The following is a 14,198-nucleotide window of genomic DNA, read 5'->3' as shown; positions in this document are numbered from 1 at the left end:
CACAGATATCTGCCTGAGGGAGAGGGACTGAGAGACACCAGTCAGTATACAGATATCACCTTGAGAGAGAGGGATGCGAGAAACCAGTCAGTGTATAGATATCTCCCTCAGGGAGAGGGACTAAGAGACACCAGTCAGTGAACAGATATCTCCCTGAGAGGGCGGGACTGAGAGATGCCAGTCAGTGTGCAGATAACTGCCTGAGCGACGGGGAAAGAGAGACTCCAGTCAGTGTACAGGTAACTGCCTGCGGGAGGGTGACAGAGAGAGACACCAGTCAGTATTCAGATATGTCGCTGAGGGAGAGGGACTGAGATATACCAGTCAGTGTACAGATATGTCCCTGAGACGGAGGGGCTAAGAGAAACCAATCAGTGTATAGATATCTCCGTGAGGGAGAGGGACTGAGATACACCAGTAAGTGCACAGATATCACCCTGAGAGACAGGGAGACTGAGAAACATCAGTCAGGGGACATATATATATATATCTCCCTGTGGGGGAGGGACTGACCGACAGCAGTCTGTGTACAGATATCTCCCTGATCGATTCTGGACCGAGAGGCACCAGTCAGTGTACAGATATGACCCTTGAGGGAGGGACTGAGAGACACCAGTCAGTGTACAGATATGTCGCTGGGGGAGAGGGACTGAAATATACCAGTCAGTGTACAGATACGTCCCTGAGAGAGAGTGACTGAGAGACACCATTATGTGTACAGATAATTCCCTGGGGGAGAGGGACTGAGAGAGCAGTCAGTTTACAGATATCTCCCTGAGAGACAGAGAGACTGAGGGACATCAGTCAGAGGACAGATAATTTCCTGATGGAGAGGGACTGCGCGACACCAGTAGGTGTACAGATATCTCTCTTAGAGGGAGGGATTGAGAGACGCCAGTCAGTGTACAGATATCACCCTGAGAGGTAGGGACTGAGTGAAACCAGTCAGTGTATAGATATCTCCCTGAGGGAGAGGGACTAAGCGACACCAGTCAGTGAACAGATATCACCCTGAGGGAGAGGGACTGAGAGACACCAGTCATTGTACAGTTATCACACAACGAGGGACCACTGAGAGACACCAGACACTGTCCAGATATGTCGCTGGGGGATTGGGACTGAGAGATACCAGTAAGTGTCCATTTCTGTCCCTGAGAGAGAGGGACTTGTTGACACCGGTCTGTGTACAGATATCTCCCTGAGGGAGAGGGCCTGAGAGACACCATTCAGTGTAGAGATGTGTCCTGAGTGCGAGGGACTGAGAGACTACAATCAGTGTACAGATATCTCCCTGAGGGAGAGGGACTGAGAAACACAAGTCAGTGTACAGATATCTCCATGAGCGTGAGGGATTCAGAGACGCCAGTCAGAGTACAGATATCTCCCTGAGGGAGAGCGACTGAGAGACACCAGTCAGTTTACTGATATAGCCCTGAGAGGGAGGGACTGAGAGACACCAGTCAGTGTGCAGATATGTCCCTGAGGATGAGGGATTAGAGACACCAGTCAGTGAATAGATATCTCCCTGAGGGAAAGGGAATGAGAGATACCAGTCAGTGCACTTATTCTTCCCGGAAAGAGAGGGGCTGAGAGACACGAGTCAATATATAGATATCTCCATGAGTGAGAGGGATTGAGAGAAACCAGTCAGTGTACAGATATCATCCTGAGAGTGAGGGACTGAGGGGCACCACTCAGTGTACAGTTATTTCTCTGAGGGAGAGGGACTGAGACAACAGTCAGTATACAGATATGTCCCTGAGGGACAGGGACTGAGAGACCAGTCAGTGCACAGATATCTCGCTGAGGAGGGGGACTGAGAGACAACAGTCAGTGTACAGATATAACCCTGAAGAGAGGTACTGAAAGACACCAGTCAGTGTACAGATATGGCTCTGAGGGAGAGGGACTGAGAGACACCAGTCAGTGTACAGATATCTTCCTGAGAGGGAGGGACTGAGAGACACCATTCATTGTACATATATCACCCTGAGGAAGAGGGACTGAGAGATACCATTCAGTGTACGGATATCTCCCTGAAAGAGAGGGACTGAGAGACACAAGTCAGTGCACAGAAACCAACCTGAGAGGGAGGTACTGAGTGACACCAGTCTGTGTACAGATATCTCCCTGAGACACAGAGAGACTGAGACACAACGGTCAGTGTACAGATATCTCGCTGTGGGAGAGGGACTGAGAGACCAGTCAGTATCAAGATATCTCCCTGAGGGAGAAGGACAGGGATACACCAGTCAGGGTCCAGATATATCCGTGAGGGAGAGGGACTGCGAACCCAGTCAGTGTAGAGATATCTCCCTGAGATACAGAGAGAGTGGGAGACATCAGTCAGAGTACAGATATCTCCCTGAGGGAGAGGGACTGAGAGACACCAATCAGTGTACAGATATCTCCCTGATGGAGAGTGGACTGAGAGACACCAGTCAGTGTAAAGATATGTCCCTGAGGGAGAGGGACTGAGAGACACCAGTCAGTGTAAAGGTATCTCCCTGAGAGGGAGGGACTGAGAGACAACAGTCAGTATACAGTATCTCCCTTTCAATTCCATCAATACATTCACTGATTTAATGAAGTTAGATATGTAACCATGGCCGGGAAAATAACCTGTCCTCTTTTATGCTGAAATTCAGATTCACTGTTAATGCTGTAATATTCAAAGAGATCTTGTGTTGGACTGTGTGAACTCAGTACCAGAACATTGAACGTTACGATCCAGATTTGAACCTCTGTAGGCATACGTTAAGCTTCGTCTCCCTCCCAGCAATGAACTCGTGTTATATGGTTTCTGCCTTTGCGGATGGATGGAGATTTCCATAATGATTCTTTAAAGACTGAACTTATAAAGAGGAATATTTAAACCCTGACAGGTTTTGCTTACAATGGGAGAACCTGTTGCTGGATTTTGGAAATTCTGATATTACTTCGCAACCTTCTATTCAAAAGTCTGCACAGTGAATTCAATCCAGCAGTCCAATCTCTCGGAGTGAGATTAAAATGGCTTAGTTTTGTACATTCAGTGGGGTTAATGATTAAATGATGGGAAGTGATGTATTGATCTGAGCAATATGCAGATCTGAAAAATAATGTATATATATTTCAACATTATATACATTATAAAGAAGATTGTATGAACCTTTTGACTGCATCCAACTGGAATTACTAACGAGCAGGGACAATTACTTTCCTTGGAAACCTTCATTAATTCTAGTCATTGAACAGGGTAAATTAATGCGTCTGGTCCGGCACTTTAGATATGCAACATAAAGTATGTTATAATCCACATATATTATACACGAGTAGAAATTCATATCAAAAAATCACTGGCACAGCATGACCCAATGATTACTTTACATTCAGACACTGTCCCTGAACCATGACACAGATCTGCTCATAAGTAAAATTCCCTTGTAAACCATGATCTACTGATTATTGTTGCAAATATGACGTTTGTAGAAATTGATCTTTGGGAGAATTGGATTGTCCCCATTGCCTCTCCTCGATATTTAAATATATTGAATCCTATAATTATTTCAGCGGGAATAAAGTCGAATGCTGCTGTGAGCAACTGATTGAGTTCACGGGGTTGGGAGTAATATATTAGCTTGATAGGAGATGGGATAACGAACAGCAAACAGTGAGCAGGAATAAATGGTTCATTCTATGGTTTGCAACCAGTAACTAGTGGGGTGCCGCAGGGATCAGTGCTGGGACCCCAATTAGTTACACTCTATATTAATCACTTGGAATAAGGGACTGAGTGTAAAGTTTGCTGACGATACAAAAATGGGAGGAAAAGCAATGTGTGAGGAGGACACAAAAAATCTGCAAAGGAACATAGACAGGCTAAGTGAGTGGGCAAAAATTTGTCAGATGGAGTATAATGTTGGAAACTGTGAGGTCATGCACTTCGGCAGCAAAAAATGAAGAGCAAGTTATTATTTAAATGAAGACAGATTGTACAGCGGGACCTGGGGGTACTTGTGCATGAAACACAAAAGGTTAGTATGGAGGTACAGTAAGTGATCAAGAAGGCCAATGGTATCTTGGCATTTATTGCAAAAGGGATGGAGTATAAAAGCAGGGAAGTCTTCCTACAGCTATACAGGGTATTGGTGCGGCCACACCTGGAACACTGCGTGCAGTTTAGGTTTCCGTATTTACGAAAGGATATACTTACTTTAGTGGCAGTTCAGAAAAGATTCATTAGGTTGATTCCAGGGATGAGGGGGATTACTTATCAGAAAATTTTGAGTAGGTTGGGCCTCTTTTCATTGGCATTCAGAAGAAGGAGAGGTGGTTTCATCGAAACGTATTAGATTATAAGGGGGCTCGCCAAGGCGGATGCAGAGAGGATGTTTCCACTGATGGGGGAGACGAGAACCAGAGGGCATGATCTTAGAATAATGGGCCGCCCATTTAAAACAGAGAAGAGGAGAAATTTCTTCTCTCAGAGGGTTGTAAATCTGTGGAATTCGCTGCCTCAGAGAGCTGTGGAATCTGGGACATTGAATAAATTTCAGTCAGAAATAGACAATTTGTTAAACAATAAGGGGATAAAGTGTAATGGGGAGCGGGCAGCGAAGTGGAGCTCAGTCCATGATCAGATCAGCCATGATCTTATTGAATGGCAGAGCAGGATCGTGGGGACGTATTGCCTATTCCTGCTCCATTTTCTTATGTTCTTTTCTTCTTGTATTAGCATGGATAGAGGATTGGCTAACAATAGAACAGAGAGAGTTGCGATAAATGGGTAATTTTCAGGTTGGCAAACAGTAACGAGTGGAGTGCCACACGGAGCAGTGCTGGGTATTGAACTTTTTCCAATCTATATTAATGACTGGATGAATGAACCGAGTGTAATGTAGCCAAAATACTGATGATACAAAGATCACTGGAAAAGCAAGGTGTGACGATGGTGCAAAGAATCTGCAAAAGGATATCGATAGGCTAATTCGGTGGGCAAACATTTGGAAGATGGAATACAACGTGCGAAATTGTGAGGTTTTGGTCGGAAATATAAAAAAACTAATTATTATTTATGTGTGGAGCTAGTACAAAATGCTGTAATACAAAATGATATGCCGGTTCTTGTGCATCAAATTCAAAACGTTAGTATGCAAGTAGAGCAAATAATCAGGAAGGCAAATGGAACGTTGGCCTTAATTGCAAAGGGGATGGAGCATTAAAGTAGGGAATACCTGATCCAACTGTCCTGGGCTTGGTAAGACCACACCTCGAGTACTGCATACAGTTTTTGTCTCCTTAAAGAAGGATATACTTGAATTGGAGGCAGTGCACAAGGTTGAATCCTGAGAAGAAGTGTTGTCATAAAAAGAAAGATTGAGCTGGTTGTGCTTATACTCTTTTAAGTTTAGAAGAGTGAGAAGTAATCTTATTGAAACGTCTAAGATACTGAGGGGGCTTGACACGGGTTAGTTGCAGAAAGCATGTTTTCCCTCATGGGGGAATCTAGAACTAGGGTACATAGTTTCAGAATAAGTGGTCTCCCATTGAAAACAGAAATGAGGAGTAATTTATTCCCCCAGAGGGTCGTGAATCTTTGCAATAATCTAGCCCAGAGAGCTGTGAAGGCTGGGCCTTTGAATATATTTGATGTGGTGATAGACTGATGTTTCAATGATAATGGAGTCAAGGTTTATGGGGAGTAGGTGGAGAAGTGGAGTTGAGGCTCGGATCAGATCAGCCATGAACTTATTCACGGGCGGAGCAGGCTCGAGAGGTCAAATGGCTTACCTCTGCTCCTAGCTATTATGCTCTTATGTCCATAGGGCAATCTTTCATCCCATCAATTACATTAGCATGCATTATACACTTCCAGAAATCTGAGACGGTCTCAATCAGAGATATAGCATTAGTTCAGTTAGTACAGGTTGATCTGATATGCCTGTCCAAGAATTTCATAGAGAATCAGATTGCAATGTCAATGGAGATCATTAGCTCAGACTGAGCTATACATTATATATCTGTCCAAAAATCTCAGAGAGTAACGGTATCATATCAATAAGTAATACAGACTGACCTTCATATTATATGCCATTTCAAGAATCTCAGAGAGATTCTGACTGAGATAGAGTACAAGCAAATAAGTACACAAGAAGTTGGAGCAGCAATAGACCATTCTGACCCTCGAGGCTGCGGCCATATTCAGTGAGATCAAGGCTGATCTTATATCTTAACACCAATTTTCTGTCCTGTTCCCATATCCCTTGATTCGCTTAATATCCAAACATACATTGATCTCTGTCTTTATATACTCCAAGACTGAGCCTCCACAGCACACTGGGATAACGAATTCCAAACATTAACCACCATGTGAATGAAGAGGTTTCTGCTAATCTCTATGGCCGACCCCTTATTCGAAGACTGCGACCGCTAGGGTCAGATTCCTCTGCCAGAGGAAACATCCTCTCTGCATCTACCCTGTCAATCTCTGTAAAAATGTGGCGCGTTTCAATGCGATCACCTCTCATTCTTCCAAAAGTGGAGAAAACATAGGTCTGCTCTACTCAATCTGTCCTCAAAGGACAATTCCCCATCCCATCAACTCCAGTAGTACAGACTGAACTACGTATGTTATACTATTCCAAGAGTCTCAGAGAGAATCAGAAGGAGATACAATATAAGAATATATGCACATACGAATAGGGAGCAGGAAGAGGCTAGTCGGCCCCTCGAGCCTGCTCCGGCATTTAATGAGATCATGGCTGATCATTTACCTCAACTCAACTTTCCTGCACGAGCCTCATATTCCTTGATTCCCTTGATGTCCAAAATTCCACCAAAAACTGTCTTGAATATTCTCAAAAACTGAGGGGTCGAAAGTGGGCATGGCTCTTTTTGAGGCGGTGTCAACGCCTGAGTGCTCATTTTAGTATTACGTGTTAGATGCCGTCTGAAACTGCGAAATTGAGTTTTGACACGCGAAGGTGAGAGAGCAGCACTAAAAGTGATGATACACGCTCATCGTCGGGCACCAACAGGGCGGGAGGTCAGGCGGCCTATTGCATTTTGTGATAGAGGTTTACCGGCTTGCGAGCTGCAAAAACGGGAAGAAAAACAGAACAAACAATTCTCCGACCTCGACCCAGACTTCACCATTGGTACAACTAATAAATCAATGCCGAAAGGAAGAATGAAATTAAAACGTAGCTTACTCTCTCCCGGCGTTAACGGGCGGCGTTATCAAGCAAATTACAAAGATTCTCCACCCTCTGAGCATCTGTTTGATTAGCACAGACATAATAATCTCTGTCTTGATATACCCAAAGACTGAGCCACCACAACCCTCTGGGGTAGCGAATTCCAAAAATTCACCACCATCTGAGTGAAAAGGAAATGACCGACCACTTGTTCTGAGACTCTGACCCCAGGATCGAGACTCCTCAGCCAGAAGAAACATCTTCCCTGCATCTACCCTGTCAAGCCGTGTAAGAATTGTGTTAGTATCAATAAGATAACCTCTCATTTTTCTAAAATCTAAAGAATAGATGTCGACTTTGCTCAATTTCCCCTCATAGGAGAATCCTCCATCTCATCAACTACATGAGAACAGACTGAACCACACATTAGGTATGAGCGAAATCTCAGACCCAGACGGAGATCCAGTATTAATCCAATTAGTACACGCTGACCTGCACAAGTCGAAAACTTTCATAGAGAATCAGACTGCGATGTCAATACATTCCAATAGCACAGATTGAGCTGTACATTATATACCAGTCCAAAAATCGCATAGATTAAAATTGGTACATCGAATAAATAAAGGTTGAAATATATCAAAAAGCAATACTTACCTTGCACTCTGCTGGCGCTAAAATACGGCGTTACCAAGCGAATTTCATTCCTGAGATTTCCAAATCCCTCTGCGGTACGGAAGTCCAAATAGTCACCTCACACGGGCAGTCTATTCGATCAGAACAGGCAGAAATACATTTTAGATCCCAGTCTAAAATTCTCAGCCAATATCTGACTCAGATACCGTATCAATTCCACGAGCACAGATAGAAGTACACATTATATAGCAGTCTAAAATTGCCAGGAAGTGTCAGGTTGGCATACAGTATAAATCCTGTATAAATACAGTATAAATAGCTGAGAACACAATTTTGATGTGGAAGCAAGTCTTCCTCGATTTCAAGGGACTGCCTATGTTGATTATGATGATAATAAGTATTACAGCAAGGATAGAACTACACATTATATACCAGTCCAAAAACGGCAGGAAATGTCAGACTGGCATGCAGTATAAATAGTGTATAAATGCAGGATAAATATCTGAGAACGCACTTTTAGAGTGAACGCAATATTCCTCGATTTCGAGGTACTGCTTACATTGAGCATGATGATAATAAATACTGCAGCACAGACAGAACTACAAATTATATACCAGTCTAATTGTGTCAGACTGCGCCAGACTGAGATAGTGTATCAATTCCATAAGCAACAATAGAACAACACATTATTTAACAGTACAGAATCTCAGCAATTACCAGACTGAGATACAGCATCAAGTCCATCGGTTTTTTGTGAATATATTATATACCAGTCCCAACATCGCATATTTCGACGTCCATCTTGACACTCGCTTCAGCTCATCCGCTGCTGAAGCAATCATCCATGCCTTCATTACCTCTACACTTGACTATTAAAATACTCTCCTGTTTGGCCTCCCAAATTTTACCCTTGTCAACCCGAGGTGATGCAAAACTCGGCTACCCATATGCCAACTCGCACAAGCCCCGCTCAACCATCATCCCTTTGCTTGCTGGCCTAAAGTGGCTCCCGCTTAAGCAATGCTTCCATTTCAAAATTCTCAGCCTTTTGTTCAAATATCTACATGGCCTCGCCCCTCATAATCTCCTCCAACCCCATGATGCGCTCCTATGATCCTACCCTTATTATCCCTGATAATAATCGCTCAACCATTGCTGGCCGTGTCTTCTGTTGCCGAAGCACTCCCAAGATCTGCAACACCCTCGCTAAACATCTCTGCCTCTCTACCACCCTGTCCTACTTAAACACGCTTCTTTAAACCTATCTCATCACCTGCTCTCATTTCTCCATAAGCGGCTCGGTGTTAATTTGTTTTAAATTTCACAAAACAGTGAAGCGCCTGAGGACGTTTCACAAAGTTCAAAGCGCTACATAATAACATTTGTTATTGTTGTTTCAAGTTGTACCACTGATTTAAAGATTAACAGTTGTCTGAGTCGCCATCTGTCCGTCATGGATCAGCGCCAAGCGCACTTGTCTCTGATTTAAAAGTTTCAAGCCTGCCAAGCATTTTACACATTTCATAAAGATCAACGCTCATTCTTTTAAAATTGAGAACATCAGCACAATCTAAACAAATTATTTCCTTATTGGAAAGCCTTCATCTCTCAGGAATCAATCAGGCGAACCTTGATTGCATATTCGTAGAAATAGTGGATGCATCGGTGATCATTTTCCAACAGTCTATCGAATCTGGATCAGTTCTGATGGACTGGAGGGTAGCTAATGTAACACCACTTTTTAAGAAAGGAGGGAGAGAGAAAACGGGTAAGTATAGCCCGATTAGCCTGACATCAGTAGTGGGGAAAATGTTGCAATCAATTATTAAAGATGAACTAGCAGCACATTTGGAAAGCAGTGATAGGATCGGTCCAAGTCAGCATGGATTTATGAAAGGGAAATCAAGCTTGACCAATCTGCTAGAATTTTTTGAGGATGTAATTCGTAGAGTAGACAAGGGAGAACTAGTGGATGTGGAGTATTTGGACATTCAAAAGGCTTTTGACAAGGTCCCACACAAGAGATTGGAGTGCAAAATTAAAGCACATGGTTTTGGGGATAATGTTTTGACGTGGATAGATAACTGGTTGGCAGACAGGAAGCAGAGAGTCGAGATAAACGGGTCCTTTTCAGATTGGCAGGCATTGACTAGCGGTGTGCCGCAGGGCTCAGTGCCTGGACCCCAGCTATTTACAATATACATCAATTATTTAGATGAAGGAATTTTGTGTAATATCTCCAAGTTTGCAGATAACCCGAAGTTGCGTGGTGGTGTGAGCTGCGAGGAGGATGCTAAGAGGCTGCAGGGTGACTTTGGCAGGTAAGGTGAGTGGGCAAATGCATGGCGGATGCAGTATAATGTGGATAAATGTGAGGTTATCCATTTTGGTGGCAAAAACACGAAGGCAAATATTATCTGAATGGCGGCAGATTAGGAAAAGGGGAGGTGCAACAAAAGCTTGGTGCCATGGTACATCAGGCATTGAAAGTTGGCATGTAGGGACAGCAGGTGGTGAACTAGGCAAGTGGCATGTTGGCCTTCATAGCTAGGCGTTTTGAGTAGAGGAGCAGGGAGGTGTTACTGGACTTGCATAGAGAATTGATGAGGCCTCATCGAGAATATTGTGTTCAGTTTTCGTCTGCTAATCTGAGGAAGAACGTTCTTGCTATGGAGCGAGCACAGCGAACGTTCACCAGACTGATTCCCGGGATGGCAGGACTGACATATGAGGAAAGAATAGATCGACAAGGTCTGTATTCGCTGGAGTTTAGAAGGATTTGAGTGGATCTCATAGAAATATATAAAATTCTGAAGGGACAGGACAGGTTAGATGCAGGAAGAATGTTCCCGATGTTGGGGAATTCCAGAACCAGGGGACACAGTCTAAGGATAAGGGGTAGGCCATTTAGAACTGAGTTGAGGAGAAACTTCTTCACTCAGAGTTGTTAACGGTTGCAATTCTCTACCGCAGAGAGTTGATGCCAGTTCATTGGATATATTCAACAGGGAGTTAGATATGGCCCTTGCGGCTAAAGGGATCAAGGGTGATGGAGAGAAAGTAGGAAAGGGTTACTGATGTGAAAGTTCAGCCATGATCATATTGAATGACGGTGCAGGCTCGAAGGGCCGAATGTCCTTCTCCTGCACCTATTTTCTATGTTTCTATGTTTCCTCGAAAGTACATTTACGTCCTTATGTAAGGAAACAAAACTGTACACAATACAAATTCTCCGTTCTTTTATCGCACCAATGATAAAGCGAGAGATAGCCGAAGTTTCCAGGAGCCGAAGTCAATCCGAGCTATGTTTGAAATTGTATTAATTTACATCTTTAGAAGAAAGTTGCTGGACAGAGTCCCGAATCAGTGAGAGATTCCCTGAAACTGTTGTCGATTAGCATTTATCTCAAAAATCCCTTGAACTATTTGCCTATTAATTCAGAGCGGGGCATCGCCTGTAAAATCAGTCTAAACATGCAAAGCACAAAACTGCCAAACAGGGTTTTAAACCCGACGACTCTAAAATTAACAGAATCATGCTAGACTGAGCCATTCAGACACAAGCCATTATCACAAACTGGACAATTGCAATCACCTGACCCAACGCATGTAAGCTGACCCATCACCTGAACTTGATCTATAGACAATCACTGAACTTAACACATTTCAACTTCGAAACATAGAAACATAGAAATTAGGTGCAGGATTAGGCGATTCAGCCCTTCGAGCCTGCAACACCATTCAATATAATCATGCCTGATCATGCAACTTCGGTAACCCATTCCTGCTTTCTATCCATACCCCTTGAAACCTTTAGCCGTAAGGGCCACATCTAACTCACTTTCGAATTTGTCTAATGGACTGGCCTTAACAACTTTGTGATGGAAAATTCCAAAGGTTCACATTTCTCTGAATGAAGAATGTTCTCGTCTTCTCGGTGCTAAATGGCTTACCCCTTATCAATATACTGTGACCCCTGGTTCTGGACTTCGTCAACATCGGGAACATTCTCCCTGCATCTAACCTGTCCAATCCCGTCAGAATTTTAAATGTTTCCATGAGGTTCATCTCATTCTTCTAAATTCCAGGGAATATAAGCCTAGCCGATCCAGTCTTTCTTTCTATTTCAGTCCTGCCATCCCGGGAATCATTCTGGTGAACGTTCACTGTACTCCCTCAATAGCAAGAATGTTCTTCCTCAGATTAGGATACCAAAACTGTACACAATATTCAAGGAGTGGCAGCACCAAAGCCCTATGCATCTGCAGCAAGACCTCCTTTCTCATACACTCAAATCCTCTCGTTATGAAGGCCAACATACTATTTGCCTTCTTCACCGCCTGCTGTAATTGCATGTCAACTTCCAATGACTGATGTACCACGACACCCAGGTCTCGTTGCACCTCCCCTTTTCCTAATCTGTCATCATTTCAGTTAACATTCTGCCTCCCTGTTTTTGCCTCCAAAGTGGATAATCTGACATTTATCCACATTATACTGCATCTGCCATGAATTTGCTTACTCACCTAACCTGTCGAAGTCACCCTGCTGCTTCTTAGCATCCTCATCACAGCTCACACTGCAACCCAGCTTAGTGTCATCAGCAAACTTGGAGATGTTACATTCAATTCCATCGTCCAAATCATTAATGCATGTTATAAATAGCTGGGGTCGCAGCACTGAACGTTGTGTTACACCACGAGTCACGGCCTGCCATTCTGAAAAGGCCCCGTTTATTACTGCTCTTTGCATCCTGTCTGCCAGCCAGTTATCTATTCACGTCAATACATTACCCCCAATACTATGTGCTTTAATTTTGCACACTAATCTCTTGTGTGGGACCTTGTCAAAAGCTTTGTGAAAGTCCAAATACACTACATCTACTGGTTCTCCATTGTCCACTCTACTAGTTCCATCCTCAAAAAATTCCAGAAGATTTGGCAAGCATGATTTCCCCTTCATAAATCCATGCTGACTTGAACCGATCCTGTCATTGCTTTCCAAATGCGCTGCTATTACGCCTTTAATAATTGATTCCAACATTTTCCCCACCACCCATGTCAGGCTAACTGGTCTCTCATTCCCTATTTTACCTCTCCCTTCTTTTATAAAAAGTGGGATTACATTAGCTACCCTCCAATCCATAGCAACTGATCCACACTCTATATAATGTTGGAAAATTATCACCAATGCATCCACTATTTCTAAGGCCACGACCTTATGAACTCTGGCATGCAGACTATCATGCTCTGGGGATTTATCGGCCTTCAATCCCATCAATTTCCCGAACACAATTTCTTGACTAATAATGATTTGCTTCAGTCCTCCTTTTCGCTAGACCCTCGGTCCTCTAGTATTTCTGGAAGATTATTTATATCTTCCTTAGTGAACACAGAACCAAAGTATTTGTTCAATTGGTCTGCCATTGCTTTGTTCCCCATTATAAATTCTCCAGATTCGGACTGCAAGGGACCTATATTTGTCTTCATTATCGTTTTCTCTTCGCATATCTATAGAAGCTTTTGCAGTCAATTTTTATGTTCCCTGCAAGCTTACTCTCACATTATATTCCCGACCTACACCCCCTCTTAATTGAAGCCTTTGTCCTCCTTGCTGCATTCTAAATGCATCCCAGTCCACAGGCTTGCTGCTTTTTCTGGCCAATTTATATGCCTCATCCTTGGATTTGACACTATTCCGAATTTCCCTTGTTAGCTACGATTGAGCCACTTTCGACTTTTTATTTTTACGCCAGACAGGGATGTACAAATGTCTACAATTGCCTATCTACCGGCAAGCCTTTAAGTTTCATTCTCCAGTCTATCCTAGCCAATTCACGTCTCATAACATCGAAGTTGCATCGAAGTTGCCTTTCTTTAAGTTCAGTACCCTCGTCTCTGAATTAACTGTGTTACTCTCCATCTAAATGAAGCATTCCACCACATTATGCTCGCTCTTCTCCAAGGGGCATCGCACAACAAAATTATTAATTTATCCTCTCTCGTTACACAAAAGCCAGTCTTGAATGGCCTGCTCTCCAATTGGTTCCTCGACATATTGGTCTAGAAAATCATCTTTTATACACTCCAGGAAATCCTCCTCCACCTTGTTGGCACACGTTTGCTTTGCCCAAACTATATGTAGATTAAAGTCACCCATGATAACTGATGCACCTTTATTGTATGCATCCCTTATTTCCTATTTGATGCCATCCCCCAACTCACTACCGCTGTTTCTTGGTCTGTACACAACTCCCACTAGCGTTTTCTGCCCATTGGTGTTCCGTAGCTCTACCCACACAGATTCCACATCATCTAAGCTAATATCCTAGTTTACTATTGCTTTAAGCTCCACTTGAACCAGCTACGCGACTGCACCTCCTTTTCC

The sequence above is a fragment of the Pristiophorus japonicus genome, chromosome 25, assembly GCF_044704955.1.
Source record: "Pristiophorus japonicus isolate sPriJap1 chromosome 25, sPriJap1.hap1, whole genome shotgun sequence".
Classification (NCBI taxonomy): Eukaryota; Metazoa; Chordata; class Chondrichthyes; family Pristiophoridae; genus Pristiophorus; species Pristiophorus japonicus.
Note: the sequence above shows the minus strand (reverse complement) of the source record.